Genomic DNA, 18,170 nt, shown 5'->3' on the forward strand with positions numbered 1-18,170 from the left:
TATCCTGGAACCAGGAACAGCAGCCAAAACCATTAAGGCAGCGGTTCTCCAAGGCTCCCTAGGAGAGGGGTCAGTGTGGAACAAAATCTGATCCTTTCTGTTGTTCTTTTGGAAATGGGCTGTTACGGGGTGGGTGGACTACAGGGACTCCCATCTGCCCCAGTGAGCTCCACCAAGACTCCTTAAGAACTGCGCTTTGAGAAACATGGAAACTGTCCAAAGACACCAATTTCCCTCATTTCCTCCCTCCCTCTGCTTTTCGCCTGCCCCCTTGCCTCTCCCAGACAGTTTCATCCCAGAGCCTTCCCAAGTTTCCAGAAGCCCTTTCTTCTTTCTTCTGTTTGTTTGGGGAGTGGCTCTCTCAGGCTTGTTCACCCAACAGCCCACTGAATCCACGAAGAGGCTGGCGCAGCCATCTCCCCATTTTCCCTGCAGGTTTGGAAGAGCAGCCTCGAAGACCGAGGAAGAACATGGACTCTGGAGTCTGTTACAGCCAGTTTTGGTTCTAGTACGTTAAACTCCTGAGCCTCAGGGTCTACATCTGCAAACTGAGGTGACAATGCCGGACTTCTCTTAAGAGATGACCGGGAGGCCCAAACTTATCTCCTGCCAGTGTTTCTCAGCGAGGGTGCTGGTGGTGTCTGGGGCAGGCTGTGTCTTCGTTATGAAGGAGTATCCCACATGTTACGGGGTATTTAACATCCCTGGCCCCACTCGCTCACACTCAGCAGTGCCCTCAGTCACTGGGACATCCTGGATACCCCAGGCATTTCTAAGTACCCCCTGAGCCGGCAGTCTCCCAATCGAGAAACTAAACTCCAAGAAGGCAGGGACCACGTCTTTGTGTTGCCAAAGCCAGGTGCCCAGTAGGGGCTCAATATGAGTTTGTGCCTGTCATGGACTTTTTTTTTTTTTTTTTTTTTTTTTGAGACTTGAGTCTCGCTCTGTCGCCCAGGCTGGAGTGCTGTGGCGCTATCTCGGCTCACTGCAAACTCCGCCTCCCGGGTTCACGCCATTCTCCTGCCTCAGCTCCTGAGTAGCTGGGACTACAGGCGCCCGCCACCACGCCCGGCTAATTTTTTGTATTTTTTAGTAGAGACGGTGTTTCACCGTGTTAGCCAGGATGGTCTCGATCTCCTCACCTCGTGATCCGCCCGCCTCGGCCTCCCAAAGTGCTGGGATTACAGGCGTGAGCCACAGCGCTCGGCCTCCTGTCATGGACTTTTAAGAACAATGATTTTTAAAAATCCCTGCTGAGGCAACTGTGTGATCAGGACGCACTCATGCACACACCGTACAGCACTCAAAGTCCTTGCCCTGGCGGCTCCCAGGCTGCGGCTGCAAAGAGCAGCAGGGCCCAGCAGCAGCCAGTGGTGACAGACTGTACCACCTTATAAGTCCCAGAGCTCAGCGCAGCAGGCTTGGCCAACCAAGCCCTGCGGTGGGGCGAGGTGTCAGGCAGGATGTGCCAGAACCCAGGGTGAACCACAGAGCCTTCAGGGCAGAGTGACGTGACACTTCCAGTCAGACCAGCCTGACTGTAGGCGCTCAGGGCCTGCTCTTCCCCTGCCATCCAGCCAGTCTGTGTGCCCCTGGCTCAGCTTTACCCAAGAAGAACACGGACTCCTTGAGGGCTCTCCCAGCTTCTGGGAATGCCCTTAACACAGGCACTGGTCTCTTGGGCATGGTGCGGCACCCCTCTGAGCCTGCTTCCCGATCTTGTCAGTAGGAATGCCGGTCAGTAGGAATCATCACACTGCCTCTGAAATCGCATAGTATATGTGGAAAATATACTACATGGATGCCGCAATTCTGTGTATTCCTCCTTGCTTCTAAACCAAGAGACAGCCTGCTGCATCGGAAAAACCCTGACTTGAGGAGTTCGAGACCAGCCTGGCCAACATGGTGAAACCCCACCTCTACTAAAAATACAAACAAATTAGCCAGGTGTGGTGGTGCACCTGTAGTCCCAGCTACTGGGGAGGCTGAGGCACGAGAATCACTTGAACCCAGGAAGCAGAGGTTGCAGTGAGCCGAGATCGTGCCGTTGCACTCCAGCCTGGGTGACAGAGCAAGACTCCAACTCGGAAAAAAAAAAAAAGAAAAAAAGAAAATCCTCAGTCCTGGCTTGGGTATTTTACTAGCCACAGGATTTGGGGTGAATTTGAACACCCATTTAGTTGTCAAATCATCAGAATTACGGTCGCTGACTTTCCTACTTCGTAGGAGCTGTTGTCACAACCAAATGAGCTAATAAGCCCAGTGGAAATATTTGTGTAGACTCCAAAGCCAACACACCCTCCCATCTTCCCCACCCCGCCTCTGGCCTGATGGTCCTGGAGAGGAGCAAGGCTTCCAATCCCTTCCTAGTCAGCCCCTCTGTGGGGACAGCTCCCTGACTTCCAGTGACTCTCAAGTCTTTTGGAATTGCACATTTATTCATTCACTTATTCAGTAATCTGATTTCCTTCAACAAGAGGCTTTTTCTCTTGGCTGCAAAATCCATTTTTTCTTTCCTTTCACTGTGTCATTCTTTCTTTCCTTTTTTTTTTTTTTTTTTTTTTGAGACAGAGTTTCACTCTTGTCACCCAGGCTAGAGTGCAGTGGCACTATCTCGGGTCACTGCAACCTCTGCCTCCTAGGTTCAAGTGATTCTCCTGCCTCAGCCTCCTGAGTAGCTGGGATTACAGGCACCCGCCACCACTCCTGGCTAATTGTTTTATTTTTAGTAGAGACGGGGTTTCTCCATGTTGGCCAGGCTGGTCTCGAACTCCTGACCTCAGGTGATCCACCCACCTTGGCCTCCCAAAGTGCTGATTACAGGATTACAGGGATTACAGGTGTGAGCCACTGCACCTAGCCCACTGTGTAATTCTTGACATTTTTCTCTGTTTTGCATGTTTTCTGTCCCTGAGAGTGGGAGACTTTGCCTGGCCCTCTCTTAGGGCTCAGCAAGCATTCTGGGCAGGGCAGGGACCTGTGCAAATGTATTGCTCTCGCTGGAGGCCAAAGGGACGGAGAAAAACTCCTTGCTCTCCACAACACCTTGCTCTCCAGCTTATTGTCTTGCTATAAGTGCAAATAAAAATCTAACTGGACATTATTGCAGGGGCTGTTGTTGTTCTGGTAGATGTTCCACTTGCCTGTGAAACCGGGAACCCTCATTGGGTGAGAAACCTCACAGTAATATGATTTATAGTCATGGAAATATATAGGGAAAATGTATACATAATAAAGTTATATTGATATATGTGTATGTGTATATATAGACAGAGATATAGTCAATTCTCGTTATTCACAGATTCCATATTTTCAAATTTGCCTACCTGCTAAAATTTATTTACAACCCTCGAATCGATGCTTGCGGCACTTTCACAGTCATTCGTGGACATGTGAAGAGAGGCAAAATATTTGAGTCACCCGTCACAGACATTACCAGCTGAGTTTGAACAAGGTGACACCATCTTCTCATCTCAGCTTTCATACTGCAAGCAAGTGACCTTTTCACAGTCAATTTAGTGACACGATTTCTGCATTTTTGTGCCTTTTGCTGGTGACTGCTGTTTAAGATGACCCCCAAGCCTGGTGCTGAAGTGCTGTCTAGCATTCCTGAGCACAGGAAGACACTGACGTTCCTTACAAAGAAAAATGCATGAGTGAGATCTGCTCCATTCAGTCATGGGGTATACCGCTGTAGCCCGTGAGTTCAATGCTAATGAATCAACAATATATATTGCTATAAGGTGTCTCTAAACAGAAACATGCAGCTGGGCACAGTGGCTCATGCCTGTAATCCCAGCACTTTGGGAGGCCGAGGCAGGGGGATCACTTGAGGTCAGGAGTTCAAGACCAGCCTGGCCAACATGACAAAACCTCATCTCTACTAAAAATACAAAAATTAGCCAGGAACGGTGGTGTACACCTGTAGCTCCAGCTACTTAGGAGGCTGAAGCATGAGAATTGTGCTTGAACCCTGGGAGACCAAGGTTGCAGTGAGCCGAGATGGCATCACTGCACTGCAGCCTGGGTGACAGAGCGAGATTCTGTCTCAAACAACAACAACAAACAAAACGAAACTGGAAACATGCAGAAAACAATGTTATCTGTTGACCAGTTGATGAAAATGTTGTGACCAGAGGCTTGTGGGACCTAAGCCTGTATTTCCTCCTAGGAGCAATACTTCAGTATTTGTTAATTCAATGTTTGAGATGACTTTATACAACATATAGATCCCCTTCTATATTTGAGGAATTCCCCCTGCTCTGGGTCTTGGAGAGGCAAGGAGCTACCCTTCACTCTAGAGTCAGGGCAGGCCAGGGGGAGCCGGGCCCTGCCAATCAGACCAAGTCACACTCAGAGCTAGTGCCACACAGAAGGGAGGAGTTTGAGAGATTATCTGAAGCATCTCTGGTGGTGGAGATGGTGACTCCAGCACCAGGCCATTCTCTGGGGCCAGTGCTAGCAGGGTTGGAGGTGCAAGCCGGTGCAAGCTGTGGTGCTCATCGGGTCCTATACCTGCTCTGAGGGGGCTGCCAGGCACTGTTGCTGGGTGCATAGCCTGAAACCTGGTTCCCCAGTTCTCTAGTCATCCTTGGGTGACCCAATATCCTTCTAATTAAGTCTTTCTGTGTCTAAATTAGTTAGAGTTAGTTCCTACTGTTTGCAACCAAGAACTTAGTATATGTGTGTGTGCATGCATGTGTAGGTATGTGTGGATTTAGTTGTTATTTTTGTGTTTATTTCTTTACAAGTAAGTAACTGGGGGTTAAGGAGAGTTGGTGGAGGAGGCGTCACAGAGGAGGAGGTCACTGTGCTGGATCTTGATGGATGGCTGAAGGTTTGCCAGGGAACAAAGAGGAGTGTTATAGGCAGGGTGGGCAGCGGGTGGAGGAGGCATGGAGGAATGATCTACATGGCACACTCAGGACATTATGAGGCATTCAGGGAGGCTGGGGTTGTGGGAAGGTGAAGACGGCAGTGAGGCAGCTACAAGTCAATGGCAGTGGCTGGGAGGCAGGTAAGAAGCTGAGGCTCCCATTCTCTCCCCATTGTTCCCTGAGAGTTCTGCTCCACGCCCTCCCTGCTCTCATCTGCACCCAGCACAACTGCTTTCACCAGCCCCAGATCACATGCAGAGTCAAGCCATATCAATCCATTCTTGAGAGTGGAGAAAGCCAATTCACCTTCCAGCAGTCCAGAGAGATGAGGTGTTTTTTATAACAAATTACAGAAGCACCATGTGAGGACATCAGAGGTGAGTTCCTCCAGAGATGCTGAATGAGAGTGTGACAAACTCAAAGCCAGACTGTCTTCATCCGCTCTGGCTGCCATATCAAAATACCATGGACGGGGTGCCTCAAATAACAGATATTTATTTCTCATAGTCCTGGAGGCTGGAAGCTGAAGATCAGAGTGCCAGCAGGGTGAGAGCTCTCTTCCTGGTTTGCAGATCACTGCCTTCTTACTGTGTGCTCACATGGAATGGGGAAAAGGGAGAAAGAGAGGGAGAGGGAGAGGGAGAAAGGGGGAGGGAGAGGGAGAGGGAGAAAGGGAGAAAGAAAGAGATCCAGCAAGAGATCTTTCCCTGTTCTTATAAGGCCACAGTCCTAATGGATTAGGGCCCCACCGTTGCAAGTTTGTTTAACCTTAATTCCCTCCTAAAGACTGTATTTCCAAATACAGTCACATTAAGGGTTAGGGTTTCAACACATACATTTCAGGGGACACAATTCAGTCCATAGCACTGACCTTCAAGGAGCTTCCTTGAGTGGGATGGAGCATGAGCTGGAAACCACAGACCAGAGTTCCCACCCAGACCGGCAGCGTGGCTTGGGGCAAGTCACTGGCATTACCTGGAAAATGAGAAGCTTCAGTGAAACCTCAAAATTCCTTCTGTCACTAAGATTCTTTGAAAGTCCCAGGGCTTTTTGCTTGAGCTAGGGTGGGGAGACTCTTCCTCAGTCCACAGCATCCCTCCAGGAAAAGTCGGGTCAGAAAGAGCTTGGCTGTTTTCTTTTCAGCTCTTGCATGAATATGCTTGGCACAGGGACTGTGTGTTCCCGTGGTAAGAGCTTCTTGTGGTGCTGGGCCCAGGAGATCCACAGCAGGGATTCCAGTGTCCTGTGGGGAGGAGGTTGCTGTCAGAACAGAGGGTAGGAAAGCCAGGTGATGGGGAGTCAGTGGATTCTAACTCAGGGAGAGGCCCAGAATGAACAGATTTTCTAGCGGCATTGGCTGAAGGTGGAATCTGGGGAAACAGGCAGGGATTTTGCAGTTCGTCAAGCCCCACCAACTTCACTGCTTTCTATTTATGACTTTTGTTCTTTGTTACTTGACCACAAGTAAGGGATCTTTCCTTTCCTGCAAGAGTTGGCTCTCATAGGCTGGAAGTTTATGGAAACTCATGCTGGGAGGAGGGATGTGTGGAGAACAGCATGGTAGAACCTCACTTCTCAGTGTGGTCCTGGGCCAGTAGCATCGCATCACCTGGGAGCATGTTAGAAATGCAGAGTCCCAGACCCCACCCCAGATTCACTGAATCAGAATCTGTATTTTAAGCAAGATCCTCAGGGGTTCCTGTGCATATTAAAGTTCCAGAAGCCCTGGCGTGGTACAAGGAATGCCAGCCTTGATGCCAGCAGACCTGCTCCTAGGGATGGCTTTACTACTCTACTGTGTGACTTTGGGCAAGACACCATTTACCTCTCTGAGACCCAATTTTTGTAAAACAGAGAGGCAAAAATAATTGTCTCTAAGGGAACCATTACCTTGCACTCAGAAGCTTTGCTTGGGATATATCGGTGTGTCCTGAGGTAAGGTCTCACCCGGCTTTGGAAACAATTACCCTGACTGCATTGCTCCAGTCACCTTGCAGGAATTTGGGGTTTTGTGAGCCACTGACGGGGAGAAAGGCAGCCAACGGTCTTTTGGAAACTGAGAGAGGAAAGGTGTTCCTGAGACCACTGGTGTAATGAGACTGAGAAGTCAACATATCTGGTCAAAAACAAAAACAAAAGCATATCCAGCCAAAAGGAAACAGGACCTCATTTTTGTGTGTGGAGAGGAGGTGATGGGGCTTTCCCTGCAGACCAGACTGAATTCGCATCTCATGTCTCAGGGCAGTTAGTTTAGTAGAATGCTTCTTAAACTTGAGCATCATGCCTAGAATCACCTGAGGGCTGGTTTTAATAGAGATTGCTGGACTCCACCCCAGAGTTTCTAACTTAGTAACTTAGTAGGTGCTAGGGACTAAATTGCACTCCCCCAGCCCCCTGTCAAATTTATATATTGAAGCCTTAACTCCCAAAGTGACTGTATTTCGAGATAGGGCTTTTAAGAGGTAATTAATGTTAAATGAGATTACAAGGGTGCAGTCCTAATCTAATAGGATTGGTGGCTTTATAGAAAGAGGAAGGCCTGGGTTCAAGCAGTTTTCCTGCCTCAGCCTCCCCATAGCTGGGAACACAGGCATGCCCCACCATGACCAGCTAATTCTTTTTTTTTTTTTGTATTTTCAGTAAAGACAAAGTTTCGCCATGTTGGCCAGGCTGCTCTCAAACTGCTGGCCTCAAGTGATCCACTCACTTTGGTCTCCCCAAGTGTTGGGATTACAGTTGTGAACCACCGTGCTGGGCCAAGAATGTGCATTTCTAATCTGGGACAACACTTTGAGGATTGTTGGCTTAGTGCTTTTGGACTGACTGTCTCTGTCGGGGAGTGAATTTAGTTGATGGACAGGAAGGCAAAGGCAAGTGTCAGCATGTGTGGTTGGGTCAGTCTTCCCCAAATTGCTTCCTTGAGAAACTCAGAAATAAGTGAAGAAGGGCACCCAGGTGAGCGGGTCTCATCATGGAGGAGCAGGGGTCAAGGCAGGAGTGGGGCCAGGACAGCAATCCAGGTATGGGAACTGGGGTGCCCAGAGGGCTCAGTTCCAGGAACAAGGCAGATATTGTGGCACAGGGATCTGGCCCCAGGCTGACGGGTGCTGAGATGCCTGAGCCACAAGAATGGGCCCTGTAAATGCCCTGATTGGGCTGAGCCCACAGCTGGGAAGCACTGTGGGGCCAGGCAGCTCATGGTTCCAAGTCTCTGGGAACCAGGAGCAATGGGTGAGGTGGGAACCCAGAAATGATGAAGCCCACTCCTGCTCAGCACAGACCTGGGGGATGTCACCCTTAGGCTTGATCAGTCACAGGGATAAAAGCCACAGGTTAATTCTCCTTCCCAACAAAGACTTTCTGTTTGCTGTCCTCCTGATGGTAGAACCTGGTGAATTCCAGTAAGACCTGAGAAATGGAATTACTCTCCTGCAAAGGCAGGAAAACCTGTGCTATGCCAAGCTGGGGGCAGTGAGGAGGACATATTTCTGAGTGTCTGGAGCTCAGATGGAGCTCCCTACAGTGGGCAGCTTTCTGACCCTCAGTCCTTTTTTGTTCACAGATAGAAGTGAGCCCACAAATCTTTGCCAGCTAAAGAGCCTTTATAGACCACCTAGTTGACTCCTCATTTGAAAGGTGTGGTTGATATGTTTGGGAGGCCTGCCCTATTCTCAACACCTTCTCTAGGAATTGTCCCTCCATTCCTTTAGTTTCTGCTGAAAGGGCAGCAGTAGGCAGCCATCTTTGTACCATGTGACTCACTACTCTTTCCAGAAATATCTGATTGAATGAGAGGTAGTCATCTGACCTAAGGGCAGGTGACCTAATAGCCAATCTATCCCGAGCCAATGACCAGTCAGATTCAATCTCTCTCTCAAAAAATTGAATTAATTTAATTTATTTATTTATATATTTTGAGACAGAGTCTCACTCTGCCACCCTGTCTGGAGTTCAGTGGCACGCTCCGGAAACCTTGGACTCATTGTGTCACTTCCTTCCCCTCATTTACAACATCAAATCAATCATCACATCTTGTCTTCACTTCCTTAGTATCTCTCAGGCTCTGCTTCTCTCCCCACCCCTGGCAACCCCCTAGTTATGTCCCCCCTATCACTTACCTGGGGCCTACAGTGGCCTCTCCACACCAGCTCCTGAGTCTGTATGTTCCCTAACTCCCTCTAGAGCCAGGATGATCTTTTCAACATACAAGTATGATCTTGTCACTCTCCTGCCACTAGGTGTACAACCTCTTGCCTCTGCCTATCTCTCTACCTCCTCTCATGCCTCTCACCACTCTGTTCTCTGCACTCCAGCCACACTGGCCTCCTTACACCTTCTCCAATCTGGAATGTTCTTCCTCCCCCACCTACTACCTGAAAATGGATCCCTTGCAGGGTATGAGAGTAGAGATGGAGAGAGACCTTGAACCCTGCAACATATACCTGCATCATGCCCTACTCTTGCAAATTCCCCTTTGTTTCCAACCAGTGTTAACTGGGTTTTCAGTCATTCAAAATGCAAAGAGCCCTAACTGACTTAGTTTCTCTCCTTCACTCTGAGCTCCTAAAATTGAAGCTTGTGCCTTATTAATTTCTACACTGCCACCCAGAGGAGGCACCCTGTTTTCTCTGATGGGATGAAAAAGATGGGAGTTGAATCCAGGCTAGGCTGATCAGGAATGGAAGTGGGATGGGAAATGGACTTATTTTGTGTCAAATCATATGCTAGATATTTTACAAATATAACCCATGAGGTTGACATTATTAATTTCTAGATGAGGAAACTGGAGCTGAAGAGTTACTTGCCCAGGGTCCTGTTTCCAGTAATGGCAGAGGAACTTCTACAAGATCACGAATAACAACTGTGAACTCTGGGCAAAGATTTAAGAGAAAAAACTGCCTAAATGCACTGGAAAGCAACTGAAATCAGGCAAACACGAGAGGAGATCTGCTTAAGAGCAGGTTGGGGATGACAGAAGGAAGAGTCAATGAACTTGAAAATATGTCAATAGAAAGTATCCGATATGAAGAACAAAAAGGATTGAATAAAAAGAAAAGAGGAAGAGCCTCAGGGACTTGTGAAAAAGTATCAAAAGGTCTAACATATGTATAATTGGAGTCTGAGAAGGAAAAGAGAGAATGGGACAGAAAAAAGTTTAAAAAAATAGTGGCTGAAATGTCCCCATGTTTGGTGAAAGACATACATTTACATACCCAAGAATTTTAGTGTACCCCAGATAAGCTCAAAGCTGGATAAGTACAAAGTACACACCTAGGCACAAAATCAAACTACTAAATACCATACAAAAGGAGACAAGTTTTAAAATAGCCACAGAAAAAACAACATATTTTATACAAGAGAAGAATGATATAAATATTGCTGACTTCTCATGAGAAAGGAAGTCAGAAGGCAGTGGAACATCTTTAATGCATTAAAAGAAAGAAAAAAACCTATCAACTCAGAATCATATATCCAGTAAAAATATATTTCCATAATGAAACATTCATGGCTGGGCATGGTGGCTCACACCTGTAATCCCAGCACTTTGGGAGGCCGACGTGGGTGGATCATGAGGTCAGGAGATCGAGACCATCTTGGCTAACACGGTGAAATCCCGTCTCCACTAAAAATACAAAAAAATTAGCCAGGCGTGGTGGCACGTGCCTGTAGTCCCAGCTACTCAGGAGGCTGAGGCAGAAGAATGGTGTGAACCCAGGAGGTGGAGCTTGCAGTGAGCTGAGATCATGCCACTGCACTCCAGCCAGGGCTACAGAGCAAGACTCTGTCTCAAATAAAGAAAGAAAGAAAGAAAGAAAGAAACATTCATTCAGATAAATGAATACTAGCAGTTTTCATCATCATTAGACCTGCATGAAAGAAATGCTAAAGGAAGTTCTTCAGATAGAAGGGAAATGATACCAAAAGAAACTTAGATTACAGCAAGGAACAAAAAGCATCAGAAATGGCAAATGTGGGAAAATATAAAAGATGGTTTCCCTTTAATTTCTTTAAAATGCATGTGGTTGTTTGAAGCAAAAATTATAACAGTATATTGCTGGGTTTATAGTGCATGTAGATGTGATATACATGACAATTATATATCACATAAAAGATGAGGGGGCTTTGGTTAAAGAGTCTATAAACTTGCAAGGTTTCATATTCAACAAGAAGTACAAGTAACTTGCCAATGTCCTTTTTTTAATTTTTAATTTTTATTATACTTTAAGTTCTAGGGTACATGTGCACAACGTGCAGGTTTGTTACATATGTATACATGTGCCATGTTGGTGTGCTGCACCCATTAACTCATCATTTACATTAGGTATATCTCCTAATGCTATCCCTTCCCCCTTCTCCCACCTCATGAGAGGCCCCAATGTGTGATGTTCCCCACCCTGTGTCCAAGTGTTCTCATTGTTTAATTCCCACTTATGAGTGAGAACATGCAGTGTTTGGTTTTCTGTCCTTGTGATAGTTTGCTCAGAATGATGGTTTCCAGCTTCATCCATGTTCCTACAAAGGACATGAACACATCCTTTTTTATGGCTGCATAGTATTCCATGGTGTATATGTGCCACACTTTCTTAATCCAGTCTATCATTGATGGACATTCAGATTGGTTCCAAGTCTTTGCTATTGTGAATAGTGCTACAATAAACATACGTGTGCATGTGTCTTTATAGCAGCTTGATTTATAATCCTTTGGGTATATACCCAGTAATGGGATGGCTGGGTCAAATGGTATTTCTAGTTCTAGATCTTTGAGGAATCCCCACACTGTCTTCCACAATGGTTGAACTAGTTTACAGCCCCACCAACAGTGTAAAAGTTCCTATTTCTCCACATCCTCTCCAGCACCTGTTTCCTGACTTTTTAATGATCGCCATTGTAACTGGTGTGAGATGGTATCTCATTGTGGTTTTGATTTGCATTTCTCTGATGGCCAGTGATGATGAGCATTTTTTCATGTGTCTATTGGCTGCATAAATGTCTTCTTTTGAGAAGTGTCTGTTCATATCCTTTGCCCACTTTTTGATGGGGTTGTTTGATTTTTTCTTGTAAATTTGTTTTTGTTCTTTGTAGATTCTGGATATTAGCCCTTTGTCAGATGGGTAGATTGGAAAAATTTTGTCCCATTCCATTCATTCCTGTTCACTCTGATGGTAGTTTCTTTTGCTGTGCAGAAGCTCTTTAGTTTAATTAGATCCCATATGTCAATTTTGGCTTTTGTTGCCATTGCTTTTGGTGTTTTAGTCCTGAAGTCCTTACCCATGCCTATGTCCTGAATGGTATTGCCTAGGTTTTCTTCTAGGGTTTTCATGGCTTTAGGTCTAACATTTAAGTCTTCAATCCATCTCGAATTAATTTTTGTGTAAGGTGTAAAGAAGGGGATCCAGTTTCAGCTTTCTACATGTGGCTAGCCAGTTTCCCCAGCACCATTGATTAAATAGGGAATCCTTTCCCCATTTCTTGTTTTTGTCAGGTTTGTCAAAGATCAGATGGTTGTAGATGTGTGGTATTATTTCTGGGGGCTCTGTTCTGTTTCACTGGTCCATATCTCTGTTTTGGTACCAGTACCATGCTGTTTTGGTTACTGTAGCCTTGTAGTATAGTTTGAAGTCATGTAGGGTGATGCCTCCAGCTTTGTTCTTTTGGCTTAGGATTGTCTTGGCAATGTGGGCTCTTTTTTGGTTCCATATGAGCTTCAAAGTAGTTTTTTCCAATTCTGTGAAGAAAGTCATTGGTAGCTTGATGGGGATGGCATTGAATCTATAAATTACCTTGGGCAGTATGGCCATTTTCTCAATATTGATTCTTCCTATCCTTGAACATGTAATGTTATTCCATTTTTTGTGTGTCCTCTTTTATTTCCTTGAGCAGTGGTTTGTTGTTCTTCTTGAAGAATCCTTCACATTCCTTGTAAGTTGGATTCCTAGGTATTTTATTCTCTTTGAAGCAATCATGAATGGGAGTTCACTCATGATTTGGCTCTCTGTCTGTTATTGCTGTATAGGAATGCTTGTGATTTTTGCACATTGATTTTGTATCCTGAGATTTTGCTGAAGTTACTTATCAGCTTAAGGAGATTTTGGGCTGAGACGATGGGGTTTTCTAAATATACAATCATGTCATCTGCAAACAGGGGCAATTTGACTTCCTCTTTTCCTAATTGAATACCCTTTATTTCCTTCTCCTGCCTGATTGCCCTGGCCAGAACTTCCAACCCTATGTTGAATAGGAGTGGTGAGAGAGGGTATCCCTGTCATGTGCCAGTTTTCAAAGGGAATGCTTCCAGTTTTTGCCCATTCAGTATGATATTGGCTGTGGGTTTGTCATAAATAGTTCTTATTATTTTGAGATACATCCCATCAATACCTAGTTTACTGAGAGTTTTTAGCATGTTGAGCTGTTGAATTTTGTCAAAGGCCTTTTCTGCATCTATTGAGACAATCATGTGGTTTTTGTCTTTGATTCTGTTTATCTGATGGATTACATTCATTGATTTGTGTATGTTGAACCAGCCTTGCATCCCAGGGATGAAGCCAACTTGATCGTGATGGATAAGCTTTTGGATGTGCTGCTGGATTCAGTTTGCCAGTATTTTATTCAGGATTTTTGCATCGATGTTTATCAGGGATATTGGTCTAAAATTCTCCTTTTTTGTTGTGTCTCTACCAGGCTTTTGCATCAGGATGATGCTGGCCTCATAAAATAAGTTAGGGAGGATTCCCTCTTTTTCTATTGATTGGAATAGTTTCAGAAGGAATGGTACCAGCTCCTCTTTGTACCTCCGGTGGAATTCAGCTGTAAATCCGTCTGGTCCTGGACTTTTTTTGGTTGGTAGGCACTAATTACTGCCTCAATTTCAAAGCCTGTTATTGGTCTATTCAGGGATTCAACTTCTTCCTGGTTTAGTCTTGGGAGGGTGTATGTGTCGAGGAATTTATCCATTTCTTCTAGATTTTCTAGTTTATTTGCATAGAGGTGTTTATAGTATTCTCTGATGGTAGTTTGTATTTCTGTGGGATCGGTGGTGATATCCCCTTTATCATTTTTTATTGCATCTATTTGATTCTTCTCTCTTCTTCTTTATTAGTCTTGCTAGCAATCTATCAATTTTGTTGATCGTTTCAAAAAACCAACTCCTGGGTTCATTGATTTTTTGAAGGGTTTTTTGTGTCTCTATCTCCTTCAGTTCTGCTCTGATCTTAGTTATTTCTTGCCTTCTGCTAGCTTTTGAATGTGTTTGCTCTTGCTTCCCTAGTTCTTTTAATTGTGATGTTAGGGTGTCAATTTTAGATCTTTCCTGCTTTCTCCTGTGGGCATTTAGTGCTATAAACTTCCCTCTACACACTGCTTTGAATGTGTCCCAGAGATTCTGGTATGTTGTATCTTTGTTCTCATTGGTTTCAAAGAACATCTTTATTTCTGCCTTCATTTCGTTATGTACCCAGTAGTCATTCAGAAGCAGGTTGTTCAGTTTCCATGTAGTTGGGCAGTTTTGAGTCAGTTTCTTAATCCTGAGTTCTAGTTTGAGTGCACTGTGGTCTGAGAGACAGTTTGTTATAATTTCTGTTGTTTTACATTTGCTGAGGAGTGCTTTACTTCCAACTATGTGGTCAATTTTGGAATAGGTGTGATGTGGTGCTGAGAATAATGTAATTCTGTTGATTTGGGGTGGAAAGTTCTGTAGATGTCTATTTGGTCCACTTGGTGCAGAGCTGAGTTCAATTCCTGGATATCCTTTTTAACTTTCTGACTTGTTGATCTGTCTAATGTTGATAGTGGGGTGTTAAAGTCTCCCATTATTATTGTGTGGGAGTCCTAGTCTCTTTGTAGGTCTCTAAAGACTTGCTTTGTGAATCTGGGTGCTCCTGTATTGGGTGCATACCTATTTAGGATAGTTAGCTCTTGTTGTTGAATTGATCCCTTTACCATTATTTAATGGCCTTCTTTGTCTCTTTTGATCTTTGTTGGTTTAAAGTCTGTTTTATCAGAGACTAGGATTGCAACCCCTGCTTTTTTTGTTTGTTTGTTTTCCATTTGCTTGGTAGATCTTCCTCCATCCCTTTATTTTGAGCCTATGTGTGTCTCTGCACATGGGATGGGTCTCCTGAATACAGCACATTGATGGGTCTTGAATCTTTATCCAGTTTGCCAGTCTGTGTCTTTTAATTGGAGCATTTAGCCCATTTACATTTAAAGTTAATATTGTTATGTGTGAATTTGATCCTGTCATTATGATGTTAGCTGGTTATTTTGCTCATTAGTTGATGCAGTTTCTTCCTAGCATCAATGGTCTTTACAATTTGGCATGTTTTTGCAGTGGCTGGTACCAGTTGTTCCTTTCCATGCTTAGTGCTTCCTTTAGGAGTTCTTGTAAGGCAGGCCTGGTGGTGACAAAATCTCTCGGCATTTGCTTGTCTGTAAAGGATTTTATTTCTCCTTCATTTATGAAGCCTAGTTTGGCTGGATATGAAATTCTGGGTTGAAAATTCTTTTCCTTAAGAATGTTGAATATTGGCCCCACTCTCTTCTGGCTTGTAGAGTTTCTGCCGAGAGATCCACTGTTAGTCTGATGGGCTTCCCTTTGAGGGTATCCCGACCTTTCTCTCTGGCTGCCCTTAACATTTTTTCCTTCATTTCAACTTTGGTGAAACTGACAATTATGTGTCTTAGAGTTGCTTTTCTCAAGGAGTGTCTTTGTGGCATTCTCTGTATTTCCTGAATTTGAATGTTGGCCTGCCTTGCTAGGTTGGGGAAGTTCTCCTGGATAATATCCTGAAGAGTGTTTTCCAACTTGGTTCCATTCTCCCCGTCACTTTCAGGTACACCAATCAGACGTAGATTTGGTCTTTTCACATAGTCCCATATTTCTTGGAGGCTTTGTTCATTTCTTTCTACTCTTTTTTCCCTAAACTTCTCTTCTCGCTTCATTTCATTCATTTGATCTTCTATCACTGATACCCTTTCTTCCACTTGATCGAATTGGCTACTCAAGCTTGTGCATGTGTCACGTGGTTCTTGTGCCATGGTTTTCAGCTCCATCAGGTCATTTAAGGTCTTCTCTATGCTGTTTATTCTAGTTAGCCATTCGTCTAATCTTTTTTCAAGGTTTTTATCTTCTTTGCAGGTTCAAACATCCTCCTTTAGCTTGGAGAAGTTTGTTATTACCAATCGCCTGAAGCCTTCTTCTCTCAACTTGTCAAAGTCATTCTCCATCCAGCCTTGTTTCATTGCTGCTGAGGAGCTGCATTCCTTTGGAGGAGAAGAGGTGCTCTGATTTTTAGAATTTTCAGCTTTGCTGCTCTGGTTTCTCCTCATCTTTGTGGTTTTATGTACCTTTGGTCTTTGATGGTGACATACAGATGGGGCTTTGGTGTGGTTGTCCTTTCTGTTTGTTAGTTTTTCTTCTAACAGTCAGGACCCTCAGCTGCAGGCCTGTTGGAATTTGCTGGAGGTCCACTGCAGACCCTGTTTGCCTAGGTACCACCAGTGGAGGCTGCAGAACAGCAAATATTGCAGACCGGCAAATGTTGCTGCCTTATCCTTCCTTGGGAAGCTTCATCTCAGAGGGGCACCTGGCTGTATGAGGTGTCAGTCGGCCCTTACTGGGAGGTGTCTCCCAGTTAGGCTACTCAGGGGTCAGGAGCCCCCTTGAGGAGGCAGTCTGTCTGTTCCCAGATCTCAAACTCCATGCTGGGAGAACCACTACTATCTTCAAAGCTGTCAGACAGGGATGTTTAAGTCTGCAGAAGTTTCTGCTGCCTTTTGTTCAGCTATGCCCTGCCCCCAGAGGTGGAGTCTACAGAGGCAGGCAGGCTCCTTGAGCTGTGGTGGGCTCCACCCAGTTCAAGCTTCCTGGCCTCTTTGTTTACCTACTCAAGCCTCAGCAATGGTGGGCGCCCCTCCCCCAGCCTCGCTGCCACCTTGCAGTTCGATCTCAGACTGCTGTGCTAGCAGTGAGTGAGGCTCCATGGGTGTGGGACCCTCCAAGCCATGCTTGGGATATAATCTCCTGGTGTGCCGTTTGCTAAGACCATTGGAAAAGCACAGTATTAGGGTGGGAGTGTCCTGATTTTCCAGGTGCCATCTGTCACAGCTTCCCTTGGCTAGGAAAGGGAATTCCCTGACCCCTTGCACTTCCCTGGTGAGGCGATGCCACGGCCTGCTCCATGGGCTGCACCCACTGTCTGACAAGCCCCAGTGAGATGAACCCAGTACCTCAGTTGGAAATGCAGAAATCACCCTTCTTCTGCATCACTCACCCTGGGAGGTGTAGACTGGAGCTGTTCCTATTCAGCCATCTTGGGACCTCTGATCACTGCCAATATCCTTTATAGTCAGGAAGTGGTAGAACAAAGTGTGACTAACGTCCAAATCCCATCATTCTCTTTCTGCTACAAGAGACAAGAAAAGTGAATGGGTAGAAGGAGAAGTCGAGACGGGGAAGAGACTCGGGCAGCTTCAAGTGGCCTCAGGGGCCCAAAAGTTGCTGAACACAGAGGATTCCCAGGCCTCTGAGTCTGACCTAATGAATGACAGGGCATAGGGATGAGGCAGCAGGAGGGGCCAAAGCGAAGACTCACCTTCCCATTAAGCCTCGCAGTCAGACCTTGTGTCTGAGCAGATGTGCCTGGAAAAGTGACCTCCAGATGGGTTAGGAAGGTCCCTATTGCCACAGTGAATCCTGCCCTTGCCCCCTGGCCAGGGAGCAGCTAATCCTCCACGCCAGCTATCCAGGTTCCCTGGAGTCTTTGATAAAGACCTGGACAAGGCAGATTGCAATTCTCATGGGAGGGAGCTGGGGTGGGGCAAATGTGTTCCTCCAGCACTCCCAAAGCCAGCCTCAGCCAGGCGTGGCAGTTCATGCCTGTAATCCCAACACTTTGGGAGGCCAAGTCAGGAAGATTGCTTGATCCCAGGAGTTCCAGACCAGCCTGGGCAACATGGTGAAACACCATTGCTATAAAAAATACAAAAAATAGCTGGGCATGGGTGGTGTACTCCTGTAGTCCCAGCAACACAGGAGACTGAAGCAGGAGAATCAATTGAGACCTTGAAGTCAAGGCTGCAATGAACAGTGATTGCACCACTGCACTCCAGCCTGGACAACAGAGGGAGACCCTGTCAAAAAAAAAAAAAAAAAAAAAAAAAAAAAAGCCTGCCTCGTGGCTTCAGTTCCTGCAATGTATCTGATGTATCTGGGGCCAAAAGCCTGGACTCTGGGCCCAGCTCTGTGTCCCGCACTACAGTTAAGGAAAGAGATCAGAGAAAGGGACAAAGGATAGA

The 18,170-nt window shown here is 45.7% G+C and overlaps 1 long non-coding RNA gene across 1 annotated transcript; it reads right to left on the reverse strand.

The window, feature by feature from the left end:
* Positions 1 to 4,764: 4,764 nt before the first annotated feature.
* On the reverse strand, positions 4,765 to 17,280 carry LOC129533834 (uncharacterized). The gene is made up of 3 exons (XR_008680207.2): positions 17,147 to 17,280; positions 5,749 to 6,120; positions 4,765 to 4,831 (listed from the first exon to the last, which is right to left on the reverse strand). It is a non-coding gene; the product is annotated as an uncharacterized lncRNA (long non-coding RNA).
* Between the last annotated feature and the right edge of the window lie 890 nt (positions 17,281 to 18,170).

This window comes from Gorilla gorilla, chromosome 4, assembly GCF_029281585.2.
Source record: "Gorilla gorilla gorilla isolate KB3781 chromosome 4, NHGRI_mGorGor1-v2.1_pri, whole genome shotgun sequence".
NCBI classification, from domain to species: Eukaryota; Metazoa; Chordata; class Mammalia; order Primates; family Hominidae; genus Gorilla; species Gorilla gorilla.